At 43.2% G+C, this 23,706-nt stretch overlaps 1 protein-coding gene across 18 annotated transcripts in view; it reads left to right on the top strand.

Moving 5' to 3' along the window:
- EPB41 (erythrocyte membrane protein band 4.1) overlaps nt 1–23,706 on the top strand; it is a 171,959-nt gene that overhangs the window by 5,682 nt on the left and 142,571 nt on the right. For 9 of the 18 annotated variants that reach the window (XM_081055625.1, XM_081055624.1, XM_081055623.1 and 6 more), the window contains exon 1: nt 14,830–15,048. The exons of 7 other annotated variants lie outside the window; for them this stretch is intronic. The gene's annotated coding sequence lies outside the window, so the exon portion shown is untranslated. Of the gene's footprint in view, nt 1–14,792; nt 15,049–23,706 lie in introns of those variants that run through there. 2 more of the 18 variants (XM_081055611.1, XM_081055613.1) reach the window with 2 other exon arrangements.

The raw sequence follows: 23,706 nt of genomic DNA, 5'->3' as shown, positions 1-23,706 counted from the left end.
TTAGGACTGGGGAGGGAGAGGCACAGCCTCTAGGTTTCATCAGAAGAGAGGGGTGGCTGGGGAAGTGGGGCTGATGGTAGGAGGGGTGAGGAGGGACTCTGCCTCTTAGTACTGCCACTGTCCTAGCTGTGTGACCTTGGACAAGTCATTCACTTGTCTGAGTCTTGGCGATTTCATCTGCAATATGCGTATCATAACACTTCCCCCACCTGGTTGTGGGAAGGAGCCAAGGAGAAATGCCCAACCCAGGGCCCCACGTGATAACTGTTGGTTTCCTCCCAGCTCTGAGCTCACTCTGGGAGGGGACTAAGTAAAGCGTTCCTCTTTTTGGCTCCTTTCAGCTACTTTTAACTTCCCACCCAGCTGGGACTAGAATTTAGGAGTCAGGAGCTCCAGACTCTTCAGCAGGCTGGCCAGGGCCCTGGATAAAGGCTGGGCTCTCCCCAGTGTAGAAGTACCTCAGTGGAAGTCCCAGCTTGGCCATTCTTTTGCTGTGTGACTTTATTCGGTAACTCACCTTCTCTGGGCCTAGGTTGCCTCACCTATTAAATAGGGTTAATAAAGGATACTTCCCTTGACGAATTATTTAAAGAACAAATGGGTAGATTCCGCATTATCATTGCTATTACTATTTGGGTCTGGCTAGGTGGCTCCAGAGTGGGCCCTGGAGAATTACATCCCATCTTGGCCTAGGGGTCGTGAGAATCTCTAGTCGTCATATGCATTATTGCCATTTATTGGATGTTTCTTCTATGCTGGGCTGGTTGTTTATGCTATTTTAGATATATTATCTCATCCAGCCTTCCCAGTGACCCAGGCATTATGCGTTATGGTCCCCACTTTATGGATGAGAGAACTAGTGCTGAATCAAGTGAGTTACCCAGAGTCACAGAGTTATTTAGGGGTGGAGCTGGTCATTATCAGACCCAAGTCTGCTGACCCCAAGGCCTAAATTCTTAGTGTGAAACTCTCTTACCTCCCCCAAGGAAGCAGAGACTGTATTTGAGTCATCTCTGTCTCCCTGCCCGCTCCCTTCCCCCTTCCCCCTACTCTTGTCCCAGGCCTGCTGCTCTAAGAGTTTTGAAGACAGGAAACAACAGAAAGCAGGAGAAAGCTAGGCTCCAGAGTAGTTGAATGAGACAGACCTGGTTTTGAATCCCGTATCTATTGCTTACTTGTTTTCTGACCTTGGGCAAGATGCTTAACCTCTTGGTGGTTTAGTTTCCTTATCTGTAAAATGGGGATAATAAAAGAACCTACCTACCTCCTAGATCCTAGAGAATTTATGTGAGGATTAAATAATGCATATGAGGCACATGATGAGTACTCAATGATAGTAATTATTATTGTTATTATTATAGTTATAATTATGAGTATTATTTTGGGATTACAAAAGTATCTCTCTTGGGACAGTGAAGACCAGGTCTGGGAGGGGCCTGCTGGAGATCGGTGGGTAGCAATTTAGTCTGACAGGCTCTGAAAGGCACCCGTAAGGTGAAGGGAGGAAGAAGACCTATTGGAAAGTTATCTAGTTGTCTGCCTTCATTAACACCCACTTTGTGACAGGGCAAGGGACACAGAGATGAATGTGTGCTGTCTCTACCACCCCACCTTCCTGGGAGCTCAGAGTCTAGTCTTGGAGAGAAGGACACAGAAACCACTAACTCTCCTTTTGATCAATGCACTGAAGTATGAACTGTGAACGTCTCAGGCAAAGACCAGGAGAAAGGGCATGCCAAGGTAGAGAGCCATGGCCCGCTCTCAGGGGAAGGCGGCTGGAGAGACAGGCTTGGGACAATTGTGGGACTTGATCCAGAGGCAGTGGGGAGCAATCGGATATTAAGTAGCAGAATGACATGGTGAGGCTTGTATTGTGGGAGGATCACATGGCATGGAGGACGAATGGGAGGGGAGGGGCAGAGGCAAATCTCCAGGGGAGAGGGGTTGAGATATGGGGCAGAGATTGAGACATGGGATGGGCAGCAGAGGGGTGCATGTGAGGTCTGTTTAGGAGGCAGAGCCAGCACAGTGTGAGAGTGAATTGCAGTGGGCAGGCAGGAGAGGAAAGAGGTGAGAGTGAGATCTTGGGGTCTGGCTGGTGATATCTCTGGCCGAGGGATATACCTGGGAGGAGGAACCAGAGTTGAGTTGGGGGGGCTGAAAGCTACTTGTCTGCTCCTTGCCACCTTCTGCCTTAGTTCCCCCAGGCAGTAGCTATGAGCTGGATACTGGGGCAAGACCTCTGGCCGCCAGGGCCCATGCCCCCAACTCCTGCCTTGGGAGTCCCTTCTGGTGACTCTGGCAGGTCTGGCAGGGAGGACAGCTCTTTGAGGTGGGGGTCAGGCAGGGGTTGTGTGGTATGGAGAAGCCCTGAGTTCTAGCCCTGCCAGTGTCACTGAATGTCTGCGTGACCTCTGAAGTCACTCCCTCTCTCTTGCCTTCCTTTTGCTTTGCCTTGAAAATGACGATGAGAAAACCTGTTGTGCCTGCCTCAGATTCAGTGATAAAATGCGATTAGAGATAACAATCATTTATTGAGCACTGACTGTGTACTGTGTCCTGGGGGGCACGACAATGACTCAGACAGGGTTCCTACTTCTCGGGAAGCACGAAGCTCTTCAGAGTGAGCCCAGCTGAGCAGGTGGTTAACTCTTTCTAGGCATTGCTAGACTGGGATTTCAAGGATGAATAAGAGCTCTCTAGGTGGGCTGTGGAAGGAACAAATTTCTAGGCTTAGAGAACAGCATATGTGAAGGCCTGAACCCACATAATGTGCTCAGAGTACGTAAGTACTGTAGTTTGGTATGGCTGGAGCATAAGGGGAGAGGTAGGTGGTGATGGGAGATGAGGCTGGACAGGGAAGCAGGGCCCAGATCACGCAGGGCTTTGACAATGGTCTCTTTAGAGATGCTCACTTGCAGCCCTCTCCTTCCTGCACCCTCATAGCTGCCTGTTCTCACTGAGACTGCCAGGGCCCTTTCCGCCCTGCTCCTTCCCCATCTCTCCTCCTTGACCCCTTCTCACTCCTACCCTAGTCAAACCCAGTGTCTGCCTCTCTCAGGAGTCAACAATCTGGGTTCCCTGACAGCTCTGCTACTTGTAAGTGGTGTGGCCTGCAGTCACTTACCCTTTCTGAACCTCAGTTACCATCTCAGTGAAATGGGGACAGCTGGCCTTCCTCACAGGGAGGGGTGGAGGTTTCAGTGAGAGATAATCCCCACAAATGGCCTTGCACATGTAATGGGCACCCATAAAAAGGATTATGTCATCATGATTTGGACTGCTGGGTCTCCTTGGTCCCACCCACTGCTTCCCCAGCCTCTCCTGGCAGCCTGATCTGGCCAACAAAGGAAGGAAAGGATTAAGAAACAAGCCCAAATCTCAGAGGGGGCCTGGCCCACTGCCAGCTCACTCCCTCCTGCCCCTTGCTCCCCTTGGCCTCAGGCCCAAGGGCACTCAGTCTTGAGGCCTGGGTTCCCCCCAACTCCCCACCCGAGGGGCCCTTCCCTGGCTAGAGGCCAAAGCCAGCAGCAGCGCTGAAAAAGGGATAAATATTTTGAAAATATGTAGCTTTATTTTTGTCCCCTGAAAGCTAATAATCAGGCCCTTTTTTCCCTGGGTGATTGGGAGAAGTGTAAGTGTGATGTCCTGTATCTGTGGGAGGCCCCATAGTCTGGGCAGAACGGGATCCCCGAACCTCCTGGATTCTACAGCAGAGGTTGGTGATCAAGTCCCTTTTGGTACAGATGTGGGAACCTCAAATCAGAGCAGGTGGCTGATACTAGGGCACACAGCAGGAACCTAGACCCTTTTCTTTATGTCCTATGGGTGTGATGTAATGACTGACCTTGGCTGTCACTTCACTTCTTTGAACCTGTTTCCTCTGCTGTAGAATGGACTGATTTTACTGTGAAGATTGGCAATAATGTAGAGAAAGCACTCACTCAGTCCAGTGCTCAACATTTTGTGTCCTCAGTGGTAGGTAGCTCCTGTTATTGCTCTTGTAACTGCTACCTCTAAGAACCTACCTCTTCCCAGTCTAGGTACTTGGGGCTTTGATACAGTTTTTTGTTGAACAAATGACACCCAATAAACTGTTTTAAAGCGCGAGGCTCAGCATCTGTCCCCCGCCCTCCCTTCTCCTCTCCTGTTTGGCTGGAACACTCTAGCCTCACCCTTGGCCTGATTTTGGCCCCTGCCCCCAGACGATCTCTGCCCTCCCTCCCCCCACGATCTCTATTCCAGGAGGCACACAGGACAGTTTCACATCTGCAGCCTCCTCTGATCAAATGCCACTGTAATCACTTTGGAAAAGCAGAGTTGGAAGGGTCCAGCATTACCCATACCTAGGCTGAGGGGACAGAGGTGGAATGTGAGCTCCCTGAAACGATCCTCAGGGAGCTAGGACAACATTACGACTTTGCAGAGGTCATGAAGTAGGCTTAGAAGAGAAAACCTGGTCTGCAGGCCAAAATGTGATAGAGTGGAAGGAACAGCAGACTGGGTTCTGCAAGGCTGCATTCTCTGCCCGGCTGCATTCTCTGCCCCCCTATCCTCCTCCCCAGCTCTTCCTGCCCTCTCTGAGCCTCCAGTTTCTGATTTATAAAAGGAAGGGGATGGATTGATGTCAGAGGTTTCTACTCGTATTATCGGATTAAAAGAAGGGATTTGGGAGCCGCCAGACCTCGGTTTAAATCCCAGCCTTACTACTTGCCAGCTGGGGGATGTGTAGCAAGTTGTTTTACCTCAGTGAGCTTTAGTTTTCTCACTTGCAAAATGGGAAAAATATTAGCACCTTCTCACAGGATTACTTAAGGGCTAAATTCGATAATTTGGGGAAAGTTCTCAGTCTATAGCTAGCACAGTGAAATTATTGTTGCTGTTGTTATCCATGATTAAGTAAAGACAAGAAGAAATCAGTCAAGGCCAGTCAGAAAACAGTTCATTGAGAGGGCAGAGCTTGAGATATGTGTAGATTCATTCGTTCTTTCATTTACTCAACAAATATTTAGGATTTGCGTAGATAGGACATAGAGAAGAGGAGCAGGGAGGCTGGAGAAAGATGGAGTCAGATAGACCTGCATATTCTAGCTGTGTGATGTGGGATCAGTTATTTATTTTCTTTAGGTCTCACCCCCTTATCTGTAAAATAGTGAGAATAATGAACATAATCCTTACCTCCAGAATTGTCCTGAGACTTAAGAGAGTTCACGTTCACAATGGGTGATCAGTCTGTCGGATTCCTTCTCCCAGCTCTGTTAATGACTGGAGGAGGTATGATCTCAGGAAAGTCTTTGAATACACCAGGTACACTTCTGCCCCAGGACCTTTGCACTTGCTGGTCCTTGGGCCTGGAACACCCTACCCCCAAGTACTTTCATGACTGTTCACTCATCTCCTTAATTTTTTGGTTTATATCATCTTCTCAGTAAGGCCTTTCCTGACTATCCTATTTAATATTGTAACCTCCTTTCCTGCCTCAACACCAACATTCCCTATTCTCCCTCCCAGCTTATTTTTCTCCATAGCACTTATCACTCTTTGACATACTATATTTTATTGAATATTTGTTTACTGTTTATCTCCCCGCACAGGAATATGATTTCAGTGATAACGGTGATTTTTGTCTGTCTTGTTCAGTGTTATATTCCCTGTACCCAGAAGAGTGTATGGTTTATAATAAGTGCTCAATAAATACTTGTGGAATGAAACAATGGCTAAATAAATTTTCTCTCCGGGTCTAGCACTGTGCTGAGCACATAGTAGATTCTCAGTAAATAATTGTACGAATGGTCATCGGTCCTCTCCAATCGTCAGATAATACTTTGGCTGGGTCAACCCTGAAGCCCTTTTGCTTCTGACATTTTCTGCCAGGACATCAGTTTCAGTTAGAGTGCCCAAATCTTTTGTTCCTAAGCCTGAGCTATGCAGAATTTCTAGTTGAGGCTGTTTGGCTGTTGGGCCCACAATGATTATTATGTCATTATTGGTAATTAGCACTTAGGCTCAGAGGATTGAGTTTTTGTTTTTCAGCAGAAATCATAGCAGAGAGCTGTGCCAGCCAGTGGGGCTCAGGCCTGGAGCAGTTTCCTCTGTAACTCCCCCTTCTTATGGGTTCATGGCTTTGGGAGACTGAAATGGAGGTACCCAAAGCTAGGCCATCTCAACTGCTGTCTTCCCCAGGCAGTATTTGGCAAAGATTTTCCCCTTGGCTCTCCATGCCTGGCCAATATATATAGGGGTTCCTATAAAGAGGGGGCTCTCTATACCCCTGGGAGTACTAGGTATAGGGTTTCCAAATGTCCATCAGACAGGGGCATTTTTGGATGCTCAGGATTCAGGTAGTATGGGTGAAGGACATAACTCTGGGTTTAAGACTCAAGAACCTGGTTCAAGTCTCTGCTTTGCTGCTGAGTTGTTGGGCCACCTTAGGCACACACATCACTACCTCTTGCTGGGTCTCAGCTTTCTCATCTGTCAAATAGACATAAAGACACTAGCTTGGCTTCATTGAGAAAGAGAGGCAGGATAGTGCAGTGGGCAAAGGATAGAGTTTTGGAGACGTATGTACCTGGCTTCTCAACTACACCCCTTTCTAGCTGTGTGACATTGGACAAATTGCTTCACTTCTTTGACTTCTGTCCTCAAAGCTGTAACAAAGCTGTAAAATAGTACCCACACCATAAGGTTGTTGTGAGAACTAAATAAGAGAATGTCGGTTAAGCACTTAGGTACACAGTGAGTGCTCTATACATTTTTGCTGGAATTATTGTAATGATCATAAAGGAAATGCAGGTAAACCTGTAAACTGTAAAAAGGGTACTAGCAATAAAGCCAGGTAGATGTGGGTTTGAATCCTAACTCTGACACTTAATAGCTGGGTGATTTCGGATAAGTTTTTCTCTTCTCTGAGACTCTACTTCCTCATCTGTAAAATGGGAATTATAGTCATACCTCCCTCCAGGTTTCCAGGGGCTGTGTAAAGGTTCAGTGACATATTGCATATAAAGTACTACTTGGTACAGTGGTTGGCACATGTCATCCCCATTTTATAGATAAAGAAGAGAAAGAAAAAGTGACTTGACTGAACTCACATAGCATCTCAGTGGTAAAGCTTTGATTTTATTTATTTATTTATTTATTTATTTATTTATTTATTTATTTATTTATTTTGGGTGTACAAAACAATGTAATAGTTAGACATTTATCATTTACACCCCTCACAAAGTGATAAACCCCCTCCCCCAATCTACTATCCCTCTGACATCGCATGCAGCCATTACAGCTCCACTGTCTCTATTCCTAATGCTGTACTCCACTTCTTGTAACTATATATATACACATATACATATATGTATAAACTTGTAGTTGACATTCATTATTGTTCAGCTTCAGCTTCAGGTGCACAGTGCAGTGATCAGGCATCTACCTCATCCCTGAGGTGGTCTCCCTAATGAGACACATGTCCATCGGATACCCTACAAAATCTTTACAACATTGATTACATTCCCCAAATTGACTTTCGTACCCCCATGGCCATCTTGTGGTTACCGACTATTTTCTAATCCCCTCACCTTCCCCCTTATTTCCACCCCACCATCTAGCAACCCTCAGTTTTTCCTCTATGTTTAAGACTGTTTCTGATTAGTTCGTTCATTTATTTTTTTCTTTAGATTCCACGTATAAGTGAGATCATATGGTGTTTGTCTTTCTCTCTCTGACTTATTTCACTTAGCATAATGTTCTCTTGGTCCATTCATATTGTTGCAAATTGTAAGATTTCATTCTTCTTTTTGGCTGCGTAATACTCCATTGTATAAATGTACCACAGTTTCTTAATTCAGTCATCTACTGATGGGCATTTCGGTTGTTTCCATGTCTTGGCTGTTGTGTATAGTGGTGAAGCTTTGATTTGAACCCAAGTCAGCCTGCCTTAAAAGCCCACATTCTTTTTACCTCTTCTTGCCATCATCCATATATGGGATGGTGATAATGATTGTCCTTATTACTACTGGACTCATTCATTCTGTGATCCCCAGGGCCGACACAAAGAAGGTGCTCAAATTTTTTTTTTTTAAAGATTTTATTGGGGAAGGGGACTAGGACTTTATTGGGGAACAGTGTGTACTTCCAGGCCTTTTTTCCAAGTCAAGTTGGTGTCCTTCAATCTTAGTTGTGGAGGGTGCCGTTCAGCTTCAAGTTGTTGTCCTTTCAGTCTTAGCTGTGGAGGGCGCAGCTCAGCCCCAGGTCCAGTTGCCAGTTGCAGGGGGCGCAGCCCACCATCCCTTGTGGGAGTAGAAGCGGCAATCTTGTGGTTGAGAGCCCACTGGCCCATGTGGGAATCGAACCGGCAGCCTTCGGAGTTAGTAGCATGGAGCTCCAACCGCCTGAGCCACCGGGCCGGCCCTCAAAAATTTTTGTTGGATGAAGAAAAGGGGGACCAGTGTGTCCTCACTTCCAGGGGGGCTTTTGCCGGGGGTTGAAGATTTTTTGACTTGATTGACAGTAGATAAAAATAAAAACCATATGCAGTGCAGGTTGGGCTTTGTAATCTGCAGAAACCTTTTGCACCCCTCACACAATTTGATCCTTCTTGCTATCCTGTATGACATCCTGGGTAGGCACAGCCACCTCCATTTGACTGGTGAGGAAATGGGAGTCCGGGAGGGTATTACGGACTGAATGTTTATGTCCCCCACCCCAATTCATATGTTGAAGCCTTAACCCCCAGTGTGTTCTTATTTGGAGATGGGGCCTCTGGGAGGTAAGTAGGGTTAGATGAGGGCATGATGGGATTAGTGCCCTTCTAAGAAGAGACACCAGAGAGCTCACTCTCTCTGCTGTGTGGGGGACAGTGGGAAGGTGGTTGTCTGCAAGCCAGGAAGAGGGCCCTCACCCGAACTCCACCAGGCTGGCACCCCGATCTTGGACTTCCAGCCTCCAGAACTGTGAGAAAATAAATGACTGTTGCTTAAGCCACCTAACCTATGGTATTTTGTTATGGCAGCCCAAGCTGACTAAGACAGAGGGTAAGTGACTTACTTGCCTGAAGTCACACAGTGAAATTTTGGCATACCTAAGGCTGGAATTTATTTGTAGTCATTTGTCTCTTTCTCCCCCACTGAAACACTGCCAGTCTCTGGAAAGCTTAGAAATTGAGACGAGCTGAATGCTAGACAGGCAGCTCAGGGACCATCCTGTCACAGCAGCTTTGGAGGATCTTGGGGCAAATCAAACCTGGGCCATTTCTGGGTGCCCAATCTCCCCTGCTTCCCTATAGCTCCTCCTCTGCTCTCTCCCAGGTGAGGGGTGGGCCAGGCTGACTTTACCAATTTTAGAAGGAGCTCAGCCAGCTGGTGACACTAAGCCTGTCCCTGCGTTTCTTGGGAAACACTCTGGGCCTAGAGGGTTCCCTACTCTAGGGAGAGAGAATTAGTGAGCTGGAGGCTTTGATGGATCGGGATCATTAGGCTCACTCCCGCTGGCGAGAGAAGGGGTTTGGCGAGGTCAGGGAAGGCCAGATCCTTGGGTCCCTCCTTGAATGTCCCAGGGCTACAACTAGAAGCAGCCATGGCAGCCTTTCCCTGGGGTCTTGGGACAGATGTTTATACTGCTCATTCATAGCATTTCCAAACCGCTTTCCCCAGAGTGATATGAAAGTAGCGTGGAGCAGAGGATGATGGCGTCACACAGACCTACCGTGTTTCCCCGAAAATAAGACCTAGCCGGACAGTCAGCTCTAATGTGTCTTTTGGAGCAAAAATTCATATAAGACTGGTTTTATTTTACCATAAGACCGGGCCTAATGTAATGTAATATAATATAATATAACATAACATAATATAATACTGGGTCTCATATTAATTTTTGCTCCAAAAGATGCATTAGAGCTGATGGTCCGACTAGGTCTTATTTTCGGGGAAACACAGTAGTTTAAGCTACGTGACTTTGGGCAAATCACCTAAACTTTCTAGGCTGTAGTTTCTCCAATTGTAATTGAAGCTAATAATACTTTGTGGGGTTGCTATACAGCTGAATGCAATAATGCATATAAAGTACTTCGTATGTGCCCGATACATAGTAAACACATAATAAATGTAGTTGTCATTATTTTTAACAATAAATTATGTCTAAGATCCCTTCCACTCGGACATTCCTAGGTTTTATGGGTATAGAATTTAGCCTCCAGCTTTGGATGGGAAATATAGCTGGACTTAGAAGAAGGCGGAAAACTTCAGAATCCTGTAGTACGAGGGTGGAAGACTTGGGTTCAAGTCAGGGTTCTGCCACCCCTGTGCTGTGTGACCCTGGGCAAGTCCCTTCCATTTTCTGGACCCATTTCCCAAACTGTTTAAAAGTTAGCAGCTTGGACTTGATGATCTCTGAGGGCCTATGCAGTTCTAACATTTTGTGAGTCTAGCGGCCTAAAGGAATGAATACCTTAGCACCCGTTCTCCGGGTCCTCTTTTATTAATACAATTTCAGCTTCCTTCCCTTCTGCCCCTTGTCTTTTGGAGTGTTTTCACAGCAGAAAGGATATGACTTGCCAACTCCAATGTGTGTATTTTACTTACATTTAGTTTTTTGCTCTTATTGTGCACAGAAAACTCTTTAAGACAGAGCTTAGTGTAATTTTGTTAGCATAATGCATTGTGTCAAAGAGGTCAAAACATGCTCTGTGTTTTCAAATATTGTCTTTCATTGCACCTGCTGATTTCTTTTGCTTTTATCTCAGAAATGACCAGAACAGGCAACCTTGTATGCTATAATTAAAAAAACAAAAAAATGCTGCAGTCAATGCATCCTAGAAAAGTCATCAGGGTATGATTTAGATAAAAGGACATTTGTCGAGTATCGTATAAGGGCAAAAAATGGGAAATAACCTAAATGTCCAACATTTAGGTTTAAACAACTTATGGTATATCCATTTATTATTATTATAACAAATAGTAGGGCACTATTAAAAATGGTGATTCAAATGTCATATAATATATTGTTAGGTGAAAAAAGCTGGTTCCAAAACAATATGGTCTAAATTTTAAGAAAGCATTAGGGTAGATGAGGGTAAAGGGGATCAAATATAAGGTGATGGAAGGAGAACTGACTCTGGGTGGTGAACACACAATGTGATTTATAGATGATGTAATACAGAATTGTACACCTGAAATCTATGTAACTTTACTAACAATTGTCACCCCAATAAACTTTAATTGAAAAAAAATTACTACAGGAAGATAAAAGCATTAGGTCGAACCATATGCAATTGTAGATATATGACCATTTTTAACCTATAAAATCAGTAAGTTTGTATGACTTAATTTAATATATATAAAAACAAAAAATGTATCTGTAAGAAAAGGTACTCAGAGGAAGTCTTCTACTAAAATATTGGTGGTTATTTCTGATTGATGGCTTTGTGGTGATTAAAATTTGTTTTCTTCTAATTTAGCTACATATTTTCTATGAACAATTCAAGTACTACTGCTAAAAATCATCCCCTAGAAAGGCATACCACTATATGAACAGTAATTTTCATGTCCTGTTATAGCTTGTTTGATTTATCATTTGTGTTGAAAAGGTCTGAAATGACTGCAATTTTATGACCACAGGCAGGATGGAAAGCCGTACTCTTCGTGTACGTTTGTACTAAGATTGGTTTTTATTTAATAGTGACTTCAGAACACTTCAGGCCCAGCTTTTTAAAGCCCTCTTCATCTCTTGCCACTCCCCACAACAGACAAATGTTTTTCATGAGCCCTATCACTGGGCTGGAAAGCCAGCTGTGTCCCTAATCCCCCCACGTCCCAGATTTGGGAGTGCTCAGACTCCAACTATGCTCCCACTCTACCCCCACTTTCTTTCAATCTCATTTCTTCCAGGTCATTGGAGGCCCCATCTACCTTCCCTGGCTTTCCCCACTGTTCACCACCTAATTTCACCATCTAATTTCACCCTCTTCCTTGCAGCTGGTGTTTGCTTTTGCTGGAGCTCAGTGTGCAATGGGAAGGATTAGGACCCTTTCATACTGTCTGTCTTCCTTCCTTCCTTCCTTCCTTCCTTCCTTCCTTCCTTCCTTCCTTCCTTCCTTCCTTCCTTCCTTCCTTCCTTCCTTCCTTCCTTCCTTCCTTCCTTCTTTCCTTTCTCTTCTTCCTTAGTGGCCTTGACTGCTCCAGGGGCTGACAGGCAGTTAGCAGGGTCTGTATTCCCTAGGAAGGAACAGGAGGGGTGGTGGGGAGGCAGTGGCGGGCTCAGCTGGCAGGCGGGATAGAGATGGCCCCTAGAGATCCCATCCTGGGGTTTGGAGCATGGCACGGCCAGCACCCAGATGTGAGTGTGGAGCAGGCAGGGCGGGAACTGGGTTTCTACCTAGGAGATTAGCTTTAGAGATGCTGCTTGGGAACTTTACCCCTGGTACCCAATGGCAACCTCTGCAGGGTGAGCTGGGATTTGATGTCTGTTTGCAGAGGCCTCTTCTAAGAGGGCAAATGGGCACATGAGTGAGGGTGGTTCTCTGCCTTCAGATTGGGCAAAACTTACACCGTACCTCCTTCCATATGTTGGGCCCAGCTACACTCAGAGGAGTTGGGCGTTTAACATAACAGGTGATGGTGGGTACCTAATTAATAACAAAAATCCCCCTTATGTGGATGGTACTTTACAGTTTACAAAGCCCTTTCATCTCCAGGCTAAGAATGAAAAGCCAGGACTAGAATTTAAGTGTTTCAGATTCTAAAGCCTGTGTCAACAGTTCTTGGTGTGGTGTTGCATGACATTCTGAATTTGAATGGTTTCACCTGCCTGGTGTCTATCTGTTTTCTGCTAATCTGAGACCCCTACTTATTTTTAAGGTTATGTTTATTAAATACTATACACTCCATACATCCAACCAAGCCTGTTTAAATCTGATGCGTCTACTCCACTTCATGGAGTAGAGAATATTGGTTTTCACGAATCTGAATTTGCTGGATAACAGTGGTGGTAGTGGTGAGCCACCCTGTGCCTGGTCTTCGGGAGTTATCCTTCCTGGAAGCAGATTTCCAGGTCTGATAGGTGAAGGAAGCCTCTGAGGCAGAGAGGTGGCTGGGCTAGAGCTCCCCCGGTCTGAACCTGAGGCAGGGGACCAGAGTATTCAAGGACAGGTGCTTCATCCCTAGTACACAGAATGACCTTGGCCAAGTCACCCGACCTTAGAAACTTTAGCTTCCTTATATATAAAATAATTTGTTCACTTGTTCAACAAATATTTATTGAATGTGCACTGTTCTGGAAGATGAAAAAGAGTGTCAAAGTGTTTGTCTTCCTGGAGCCTGCAGTCTAGTGGGTCTAAACTGCGGCAATTTATTGAGAGGGACAATAGATAAATATATATATAGTAGAAAGTCAGGTAGAAAGAAGTGCTATGAAGCAAACTTAAAGCAGGGCAAGAGTGTGTGAGTGGAAGCTGTTTAAGATAGGGTAATCAGGTGGTCCTCAAGGGGTTCTCAGGATGTTTCAAACAGATAATTCATATAATGTGCTCAGCTCAGTGCTAACAACTCTTGAGGGTTTAACAAATATATTATTATTATGTCAGCCAGCTCCACACCTCTCAGTTCTTATTTTAGTCTTCAAATAACAGTAATAATTAACACTTATGTAGCTCTTACTATGAGATAGGCACTGTTCTAAGCCCTTTATGTATTTAACTCATTTAATTCCTACCATAACTCTTATGGGGTAGGAATTATTATTATCTCCTTTATGGGGTTGGAAACAGGCACTGAGAAGGTCAAACAATTAGGAGGGCTGGAACTCGAGAATGGAACTTAGGTAGTCTGTTTCTAGAGGCTGAGCTGAGATGTGAGAGGGCTGTGATTAGATACCATGAGACAGTGTAGCTGGTGTATACAGGCTCTGATGTCAGATTGCCTGGCTTCTTATCCTAGCAGGTCGAAACCTCTCTGCTTGGGTTTCTTCATCTCTAAAATGGGAATGCCAGAACCTGTCTTACTTTATAGGGACCATGCTTAAAACAGAGCCTTCTTTCTGTTCTGTGGGGCTCCAGCTTGTTCAGAGACCAACCTGGCAGGGAATGTGAAGGGTCAAGGGGCCTCAAACTTCTGAAAGGAAATAAAGGCACATAAGGCAATTGTCAGAGCAACCCTAAGTTCAGCTAGGTTTTTATGATTTTGGGGGTGCCAGGGTGGAATTAGGAGTCCCTTAAACCCGGAAGACATCTGAAATCTTGGTGTGGCCGCAATATTGTTTCCATTTCAGGCCTTTCACAGCCGCCAGGAGACGTAAAGTCTCATCTAATGTCAGAGTTAGAACATCTAAAGATGCTCAAGTTAGTGTATGGGGAAACCGAGGCCCACAAAAGCTGGGTGATTGAACCAAGGTCACTAGGTGCACTAGGGGACAGTCCGCTGGGGTAGCCAGGCAGCAACCTCAGCTTTCCCTGAGGATTCCAAATCTCAGCCTTTTACCTGGCCCTCCTCCAAGTGGAAAGGGCTTCACCTTCGTGCGGAGCACTAACTGCCTGGTTCTCCACGTGGGTGCTGCAGGGGCCGGGAACCCGGACTGTAGAGCGGGTTCGACTTGCGCGTGCGCACACACGGCCAGCCCCTTGCCTTTCCCTCTTTTTCCTCCCCTCCCCATTCCTCACCCACCTAGGGGAGGGGGAGAAACCAGAGGAGCCAGAACTTGGCCTCAGCCAATGGGCTGACGGGCCGCGGGTCCGGCCCCCTCCTTCCCTCTGGTGCGGTCCAATAGAAATTTACTACAATGTTGTGGCGACCAGAGGGGGAGGGGCGCGCGCGAGCGGGCTGGCTGCGGGCCGGGCCTGCCTCGCCTCGCGGAGGAAAGGCGGGAGGACGCGCGCCGGGGCCGCTCGCTCACTCACTTGCTCCCTCCCTCCGCGGGTGGGTTAGTCAGTCAGTCAGTCTTCCTGCAGCCGGCGGGCCCGCGAGCCGCAGAGGGCCCGAGCCTCCGACGCCAGCGCGTTCTCCTACCTTTGTTCGTCTGGCAGCTGCAGCGGTGGGCGCGGGAGCCCGGGCCTGGGAGCCACCGGTGAGGCGATGCGGCGGCTCGCGAGCGGGGTGTGTGTGTGTGTGTGTGTGTGTGTAGGGGGGCGCGGAGCTGTCCCCAAGGGGACTGTCCTGGTGGCCGCAGCGGCGCCGCAGCCTCTTTGTCTCCAGTCCCCCGCAGGCCCCGGGCTCGGGGTGCGGGCTCTACGGCCTTCGCACGCCGGAGGCTTGGGGGGCTGAAGCCTGGACGCGGGCGGCCTGGGGAGAAAGGCGGGGGCTGATCGGGGAGAGCGTTTCAAAGTTCGGCTCGCGGTATATTTTTGACGCGTGGAAGTCTGTACCGTGTGGTCCGTCAATCATTGCACAGTGAGCAGGAGCCTTGGAAGGAAACCAAATGGGGAGAATCGCAGGTTTCGGGCGGGGAAGGTGTTGGGTGCAGCCGCAGAGCGGTTTCTTCGTGACGAGGTAGCCGAGCTGTCTGGAGAAGTCGGGCACAGTCGGTGTGGGGTGGAGGGAGCCCAGCGAGGACTCGAAGGCCTTCCCGCCATGGACACCCCCAGCATTAAAAAACAACCCTCCAAACCCAAGGGCTCCAGTGCGCTCCCCGTGCCATCACGGTTCCCGTGACCAAAGGGTTAACTCTATTCTCTCAGCGTCGTGACCTCCTTTTCCAGTTGGCGCATCTGTCGGCTTGGAAATATTTCCTCCTGTTTGCCGGGCTGGTGTACCTGTGGAGAGGCTGGATGGAGGCTGGCCCTCCGCGCTGCACCAGCAGGCAAACCTTCCTGCTGGGGGCTGGCCAAAACAGGCTGCTTCTTCACGGAATCAGGCGTTCTCCGGAGGGAGAAAGTGAGCTCACGTGAAACAAATTGCTGACGGATTGGTTTCTGGCCTCAGGATAGCGAATGTCATCCTGTTGTTTCTCCAACTGTACCCTACCATAAATGACAAGTCTGTGGAGCCTTGTCGGGTTGTGGGCATGTTTTGCTGATGTAGGAGACATTGTTTGTTGTTGTTGTTTTTAAAGAGATGCCGAGCTTTTTTTTTAGTAGTCTGGGTGATTTCACAGCTGCTATTTTGTTCTTTTTTGTTTTTAGGGAAAATCGCAAGAAATGGTTATGTCTGTGTCTTGGGTATTATTATAGAGGATGTATACTTCCTTGAGGATCTACTGGACCGAATGCTGTTGCTCATTACTGTTTTCCGTGTTCTCAGTCCTGGCAAACATTTTAGTTGGTTTGACCCTTGTAATCCAGCGGATAGATGTATATCTTCTTTATATAAGTCTTACCCCAATTTTGTGAGTTTAGCATTAACCCTTTTTATGGAAACCTGACGTACTCTTCATTTTCCTTTTCTGTAAATTGGAAATATAATAAGTTGTTTGGTAGCCGTCCAATTTTTTATTTTAAAAAATAGTTTCTTGGGGTATTAGGGATATAACCCATGTAGAGTATACAGCAGAATATTTGGCACACCGTAAGTACTCGATAAATGACAGATTAAGAAATGGGTGTAATACTCGAACAGCATATTGCCTTGGAATCAAGGTGTAATTCAGAGCGCTTTCTACAGATAGGTTATAATTAAGATAAAGATAGGCATTATTCATATCCCTGGGGAAACTGAAGTATGGTATATCTTTGCCACTATTAAAAGTGAACTCACTGGTAGACTCAGGCTCAGTGTGCTAACCTGATTCCTTTCTCTTCCAGTAACAAAAACTACACTTTTTTTCCTTGTATAAATGTTTTTCATCTTTAGGCCTCCCCAGAATTCTCCCAACATTTATACCAGGTTTTTATACCAAATGTCGTACAGGTAAGTCCTTGCAGAATTTGGGCACGCCCTACCGTTCCACCTTTATTCTCCGTATTACTTATATTTTCCAACTAAGAAGAACTTCTCAGTAGTAACCCATACTTCCCACCTCTGCACCTTTGGCCATGCTGTCCCCTCTATGCTTGTCATATATATTCCTCCTGACAGTTTTCAGTTCTCTTACCTTAAAAAATGTTCCATATATTAGTAATTTGAGGTGTGGGGAAAAGTTGCCTATGTCTAAGGAACTTGATGGGGTTTTTGTTTTGTTTTGAATTTTTTTTTTTGAGCTTCATTAGTATGGTCAGCTAGTTGAATTTTCTTTAAGTGGTGTTTAAAAGGATTTAGGTCCTAAGTGCCCCATCAATGTGTGCAGTCCTATGGTAGGTGGTGGTTGATTGTAGGTTAAGAAAGCCTCTTAGGCTTCCATTCTACTCAGAGCTAAGAACTCCACCAACAGACATTTAATGCTCAGAAACACCACCTGTCAGCAAATAGTCTAAGCCAATAGAAGAAAGTTTTATCTTTTAGGTGGGTCTCTGCTTGCCTTTTGCATCTCTTTCTTGATGGTCTAAGGGCCAACATTTCCTTACTGTTTATTAAACACTCAAATCATATTTATTGTATTCGAGTAGTAGATAGGTTGAGTAAACTTATGTTTTAAAGTAGGCTTATCCTCAATATAATATTTTATAAATAACATGATATAATTTACATACTATTAAAATAATACACAAATGTTCCTCTTTGTATATTTCAAAGTGCTTTCATCTTAATCTCCTTTCTTTTTTCCCTTAAGAAACACTTTGAGCTAATATCTAAATTAACAAATGATTTAAAATGATTCCTGTCTACTCTGAAAAATATTGTTTTGTGGCATTTTGTTGAGATATTACCTATATTGCCTATATTTCCTGTTCTCTTTTGTCGGGTTTGTGCCCCACATTTAATGTTCACCAGTATGATGTTTTCTTGTGAGCAGCTTGAGTTTAACATTTCTGGAAATTACAGAGCTAGCTCGCCTGCCATCGCATGCCTTAGTTTATGGTCTTAATTTTAAACAAACTCACATTATGGGCGATAGTGTGCTTGCAGTGCTATTTGGTTTCCTTCCTTCTGTTCCTAAGAAAGCTTGACAGTTAAGCTTGTCAGAAGAGTTGCCTAGTAGTCAATGGATTCTTGAATTCTCTGCAGGTGCTTTGATATGCTTACCAGTAGATTGTGATTTAAAATATGTGGGTCTCTAATTTGTGAAGTGAGTGATAGAACTTGCTTGTATTGTTTTCTGAATGTCCAAATCCAGTTTAATATTGGTGATCTGATTTTATAACTTTAGAATAGCAGTGGCCATTGGAGGCTGAATTTGGTTCTGAAATCAACAGGAGCACACATTTAGACCACAATCTGTTTCCTTGTTTTCTAAGAAGCACGCCGCCCAAGTGCTGCCAGTGTATTTTTCCACCAGTCTCATCAAATTCAGGATTGGTCACATGCATATTCAGATGCAGATTTCTAATTGCTACCACTAAAGGACTTGTTTTCTCCCCTATTGCTGGAGCATGGAATCACCTTCTTTTATTTGTGAGCTATCCAATAATATTCTAACAACATTTTTTTAAAATAACGCCCCCAAAGTTAAAACTTTCAAAAATTTTTACAGACTTATAAAGTAACATGATCAGTTATGGGCCTTATTTATGTAGAGAATCTAGAATTATTAGAAGGTAATTGATTCATTGCATTTACAATAGCTTTTAGTTAGAGAAAAGCCAGATTCCAAATATACATGTTAATTTTTGTTGTTTATTTCAGTTTGTTGGTATGTCACTAGTGGGTTATTATGTGTCCTTTTTATGAGTGGGTTCATGATGTGTTCAGTAAAATGCAGTAGAACAAATACTCTGGTGTACACACTGGATTAGATTAGTATTTTGATTTATTCTGCTGCTGTTTAATGAACACAGAGTGAGAAGGATGAAGAAAAAAGCAATAGCAATGAACAGTATTCAGAAACTGGAGGACTCAGAAAGAGGAATTTTGATATTTTATTTTGAGTGCTAACTTCTTTTGTGTGTGTGTGTGTGTGTTTGAATACCATTTTCTTTTTGTTTTTTATAAGATTGTTTCTTATACATACTTCTTTTAAAAATAACTATAATATGTACATACATTTTACATATATAACAATTATAATTGTACTTTTCCTTTTTTTACATTTTTTATTAGTTTCAGGTGCACAAATCAATGTAATAGTTAGACATTTATCATTTATATCCCTCATACAGTGTCAACCTCCCTCCCCCCATCCACTATCCCTCTGACATCACACAGAGCCATTACATTTCCACTGTCTCTATTCCTAATGCTGTACTCCGCTTCTTGTAACTATATATATACACATATACATATATGTATAAAATTGTAGTTGACATTCATTATTGTTCAGCTTCAGCTTCAGGTGCACAGTGCAGTGATCAGGCATCTACCTCATCCCTGAGGTGGTCTCCCTAACGAGACAAGTGTCCATCGGATACCCTACCAAATCTTTACAACATTATTGATTACATTCCCCAAACTGACTTTCGTATCCCCGTGGCCATCTTGTGTTTACTGACTGTGCTTTCTAATCCCCTCACCTACCCCCCTCCCATCTAGCAACCCTCAGTTTTTCCTCTATGTCTCTGAGACTGTTTTTGATTAGTTCGTTCATTTATTCTTTTCTTTAGAAAAGAATATATATAAGTGAGATAAGTGGGTATAAGTGAGATCCACATATAAGTGAGATCATATGGTACTTGTCTTTCTCTGACTTATTTCACTTAACATAATGTTCTCTAGGTCCATCTATATTGCAAATGGTGAGATTTCATTCTTCTTTATGGCTGCATAATACTCCCTTGTATAAATGTACCACAGTATCTTAATCCAGTCATCTACTGATGGGCATTTCGGTTGTTTCCATGTCTTGGCTATTGTGTATAGTACTGCAATAAACATCGGGGTGCATAAATTTTTTTGAATTAGATTTTTGGATTTCTCCAGATAGATACCTGGGAGTGGAATTGCTGGATCATAGGTAGTTCCATTTTCAGATTTTTGAGATACCTCCATACTGTTTTCCATAGTGGCTGCAATCCCACCAACAGTGCACAAGCGTTCCCTTTTCTCCACATCCTCGCCAGCACTTGTTTGTTGATTTATTGACGATAGCCATTTTGACTGGGGTGAGGTGGTATCTCATTGTGGTTTTTATTTGCATTTCTCTAATGGTTAGTGAGGTTGAGCATTTTTTCATTTGTCTGTTTGCCATCTGTATGTCCTTTTTAGAAAAATGTCTCTTCATGTCCTCTGAGTGCTGATCTTATTTAGAATTAACTACCTCACTGATAGTACTTCAAATATTGGTTTTTAGGAAAGTTTAGTGGGAGAATCTGATTATGATAAAACCCTGTTTACACTTATTTTTGCTATTTGTTTTTATTTAAATGGGATTGAACCCATCTTAAGTAAATTGGCTCGCTCATTGAACTTGGAAGAAAAGCAAAGTACCATGGGTGTGGCCAGTATAATCAAAGGAATGACTTGCTCTGAGAGACTTTAGTTTATCCTAGCCCCTAATCTTCATCAGTTTCCCCCCAAAGTTACCAAGTAAATATGGTACCCCTAAAAGTCCCTTCCATATAGAAATTCTAGGGCCATTCTGGCATCATTATTTATTTATTTTATTATTTATTATTTGATTATTGCATTTGTTAAGACCAGTTCTCATTTTGCAGTTATCTGTTGATTATCTCCAAGATAAATCCATATGGATTAAGCTGTGATTATTTATTAAATTGCTACTCTCTCCCTTCCATGCCTGCTCTTTGAGTCACTTCTACCCAATTAATTTAAGCCCTCTTCTATCATTCTCATCTCTCAGGGCAATCTCTATTTGTAGAAATTAAATTTTGTCTTAGCTATGTGGAGTGGAGCTTAGGTACGGTTAAAGTAATTTTGGCAGAGTGGGTGAGAAGAGGCAAGATTGTCTGATGGAATGGATGAATAGGAACTTTGATTAAATATTTAAATTGATAGTTAAGAATGGAAGAAGCAGTAGATGCTCTATTAGTATTATCTGATTCCATTCTGTCTGTATTCAATGTATATCTATAATCCTATTCCTTTTTCTTAAAGTTTATTGGGGTGACGTTAGTAAAGTTACATAGATTTCAGGTGTACAATTCTGTAATACATCATCTATATATCACATTGTGTGCTCACCACCCAGAGTCAGTTCTCTTTCCATCACCATGTATTTGACCTCGTTTACCCTCTTCTACTATCCCCCTCCCTCTATAGTTCTATTTATTGATAGGGACAGGAACATCTCAATTTTTTTTTCGAAATAGGTGGAGGTAATAAGATAAAATAGGATATGCTATATACTCCTGTAGTTAATTGTGATTTATAAATTCAACCTGCTTGCTCCTTGTGCTTTCTCTACAAAAATTATCCTAATCCTAATCAACCTTAGTAGGCCCTCTAACTGGACAAAACAGACTGAGGTTTAGATGCTTTTTACATTAATATTCACTCAGAAAACTTTTATATTATATTTTGATAATATCTTCATTAAACCATGAAAAAGTTATGATATAATAGTTTTGAGTGAAAAACTCTCAGTAATTGAATAACATTAAAGCATAGTGTTATTTTGAATTGGTTACTGTGACCCACACATGTAATAGCAGTATATACTTTTGGTAATTTATGAATACCAGGCTTCATTTGTGATTGCTCTTTAGCCATTACTTAATTTTTACATAAATTAACTCTATTAGAATCATTTTAACACAGTGCACTGAGATCTTAATGATGTATCTTTGAGTGCAAAAAGGAAATATCTTATAAGGAAGTGCTATATTAATTTATATGTCAAGCATGTATTTTAATTTACCAATTTGAAGTTTTACATATATTCACATGAAAAATGTTTTGCCTTAATAACACACTTGGTGCAGATGGTTTAAATGCATCACCCCTGCGCCCCCCCGCCCCAATTTAGACCATATGGACACAGACAGAATTGTCAAGAGCTCCAAGGATTTAAGCCCTCAAATTTTACCTGCTAACCAATTCAGTGAGCAACAGGGACCTACGGAAGGCATGTTAAAGTGAATGCTTTTTGCTTTTTTTTTTTTTTTGCTAGCCACCCACTTGCAGTTTCTTGAGTCCTTTTATATTTTTTAATGATTCAGAGAATTGATGCTGTTTGCTAATTTACTACCTGCAGAGTCCTGCTAATCTTGATGGTATTATGTAATTATATAAACCTTTTGCATGGTGTCCTATGATGTTGTATATATGTCCTCCCACACATGTGTCTTTAGAGTAATTTCTTTCCATCGAGTGTTGGAAATGAGCTCTTTGTGAAGTTATTTTTAAATCTTCAAGCTTTCTGGCATCCTCACCATTTGAAATAGCACAATTGTTTTTGAAGGCAAGAAAATCCACGTAGTATATTTAGTGGTTTTTCCAGTGAAAATATAAACAGTGTTTTATTTTAGAAATCATATCCTGTGTTCCAAACAGTCAAAACATGTATTTTGTGTTTACATAGTCTCCAGATGATTTTGTTAGGTAGGAAATAGTCAGTTGTTGCCAAGAAGATAAAGGAAAGGAGAAATACTTAAGGGAAAGGAGGCCAAGAATAAGAAACCTGTTAGAGGAACGAGGCTTCAAAGATTTAAGGTTTATTGGCTATCTTCTTCTGAAATCTTGCAGTATTTATTTGGTCCACACCAGTTTTGTCATGTATTGTTTTATATTGGCATATAAAACTGGTATTTCCACATGAGATTGTCAGCTTCTGGAGGGCAGAAGGTCATTGTAATGTCTTTCATTGCCCTCCCCGTTCCCCACAAAACAAAACTTGCTTCGTACAGTAGCTAGATACGTAGCATAGGGGACACACTAGACATACAGAGGTGTAGTGAGAGTGTGAATTCCAAGATAATTAAGATTTAAGACCTGGGTTACAGTTCTGATTCTGCTTCAGAGAGATTCTCTCTCTCCATATGTGTGTATGTATCATATTTTCTTGGAAAGTAAGTTGCAGATATGACACTTTACTCCTAAAACACTTCAGTAGGACTCTATTAAGAATAAAGACATTATCTTACGTATAACCACAATATCATTATCATGCCTAAGAAAATGAATATTTCCATAATATCAACTTTATCCAATCCATTGTTTAAACAGATTGATGTGCTCTACTTAGCAAGATTCATCCAATAATTCTTTTTTCTCCAGATGCTATTTTTGTTGAATGATCCTTACTAGTTGTATTATCGCTAATACGGCCGTTATTGAACACTGGGTAACGACATGTTCAGTAGTTAATGTACTCCCTTTGGTGTTTTGTAAGATGGAAAAGACTAGCATTGGGGTGAATAATTGCATAATGCTCACAGCATCATATTTAAATAAATATACTGAAGAATGTATCAGGTGGCCAAAGGGCAAGGTGTGTTTTTTGTTTTTCAAACATTTCATTATGCCTACTGTGATAGGCAGCTTTTAAGATGGCCCCCAATGATTCCTGCCTCCTGGAATTCATCCCCTTGTGTATGCAATCCCTTTTCCTTGAGTGTGGCCTGGACCTAGGGACTTACTTCTAATTAATGGACTATACCAGTGGCGGAATGTCACTTCCAAGGTTACTGTGTTTCCCCAAAAATAAGACCTAGTCGGACAATCAGCTCTAATGCGTCTTTTGGAGCAAAAATTAATTTAAGACCCGGTCTTAAATTTTACTATAAGACCTGGTCTTATATAATATAATGTAATATAATATAATATAAGACCGGGCCTTATATTAATTTTTGCTCCAAAA

Source organism: Rhinolophus hipposideros, assembly GCF_964194185.1.
Source record: "Rhinolophus hipposideros genome assembly, chromosome: 8".
Classification (NCBI taxonomy): domain Eukaryota; kingdom Metazoa; phylum Chordata; class Mammalia; order Chiroptera; family Rhinolophidae; genus Rhinolophus; species Rhinolophus hipposideros.
The sequence above is the reverse complement of the archived record's forward strand: the minus strand, read 5'-3'. Positions and strand labels throughout refer to the sequence as shown.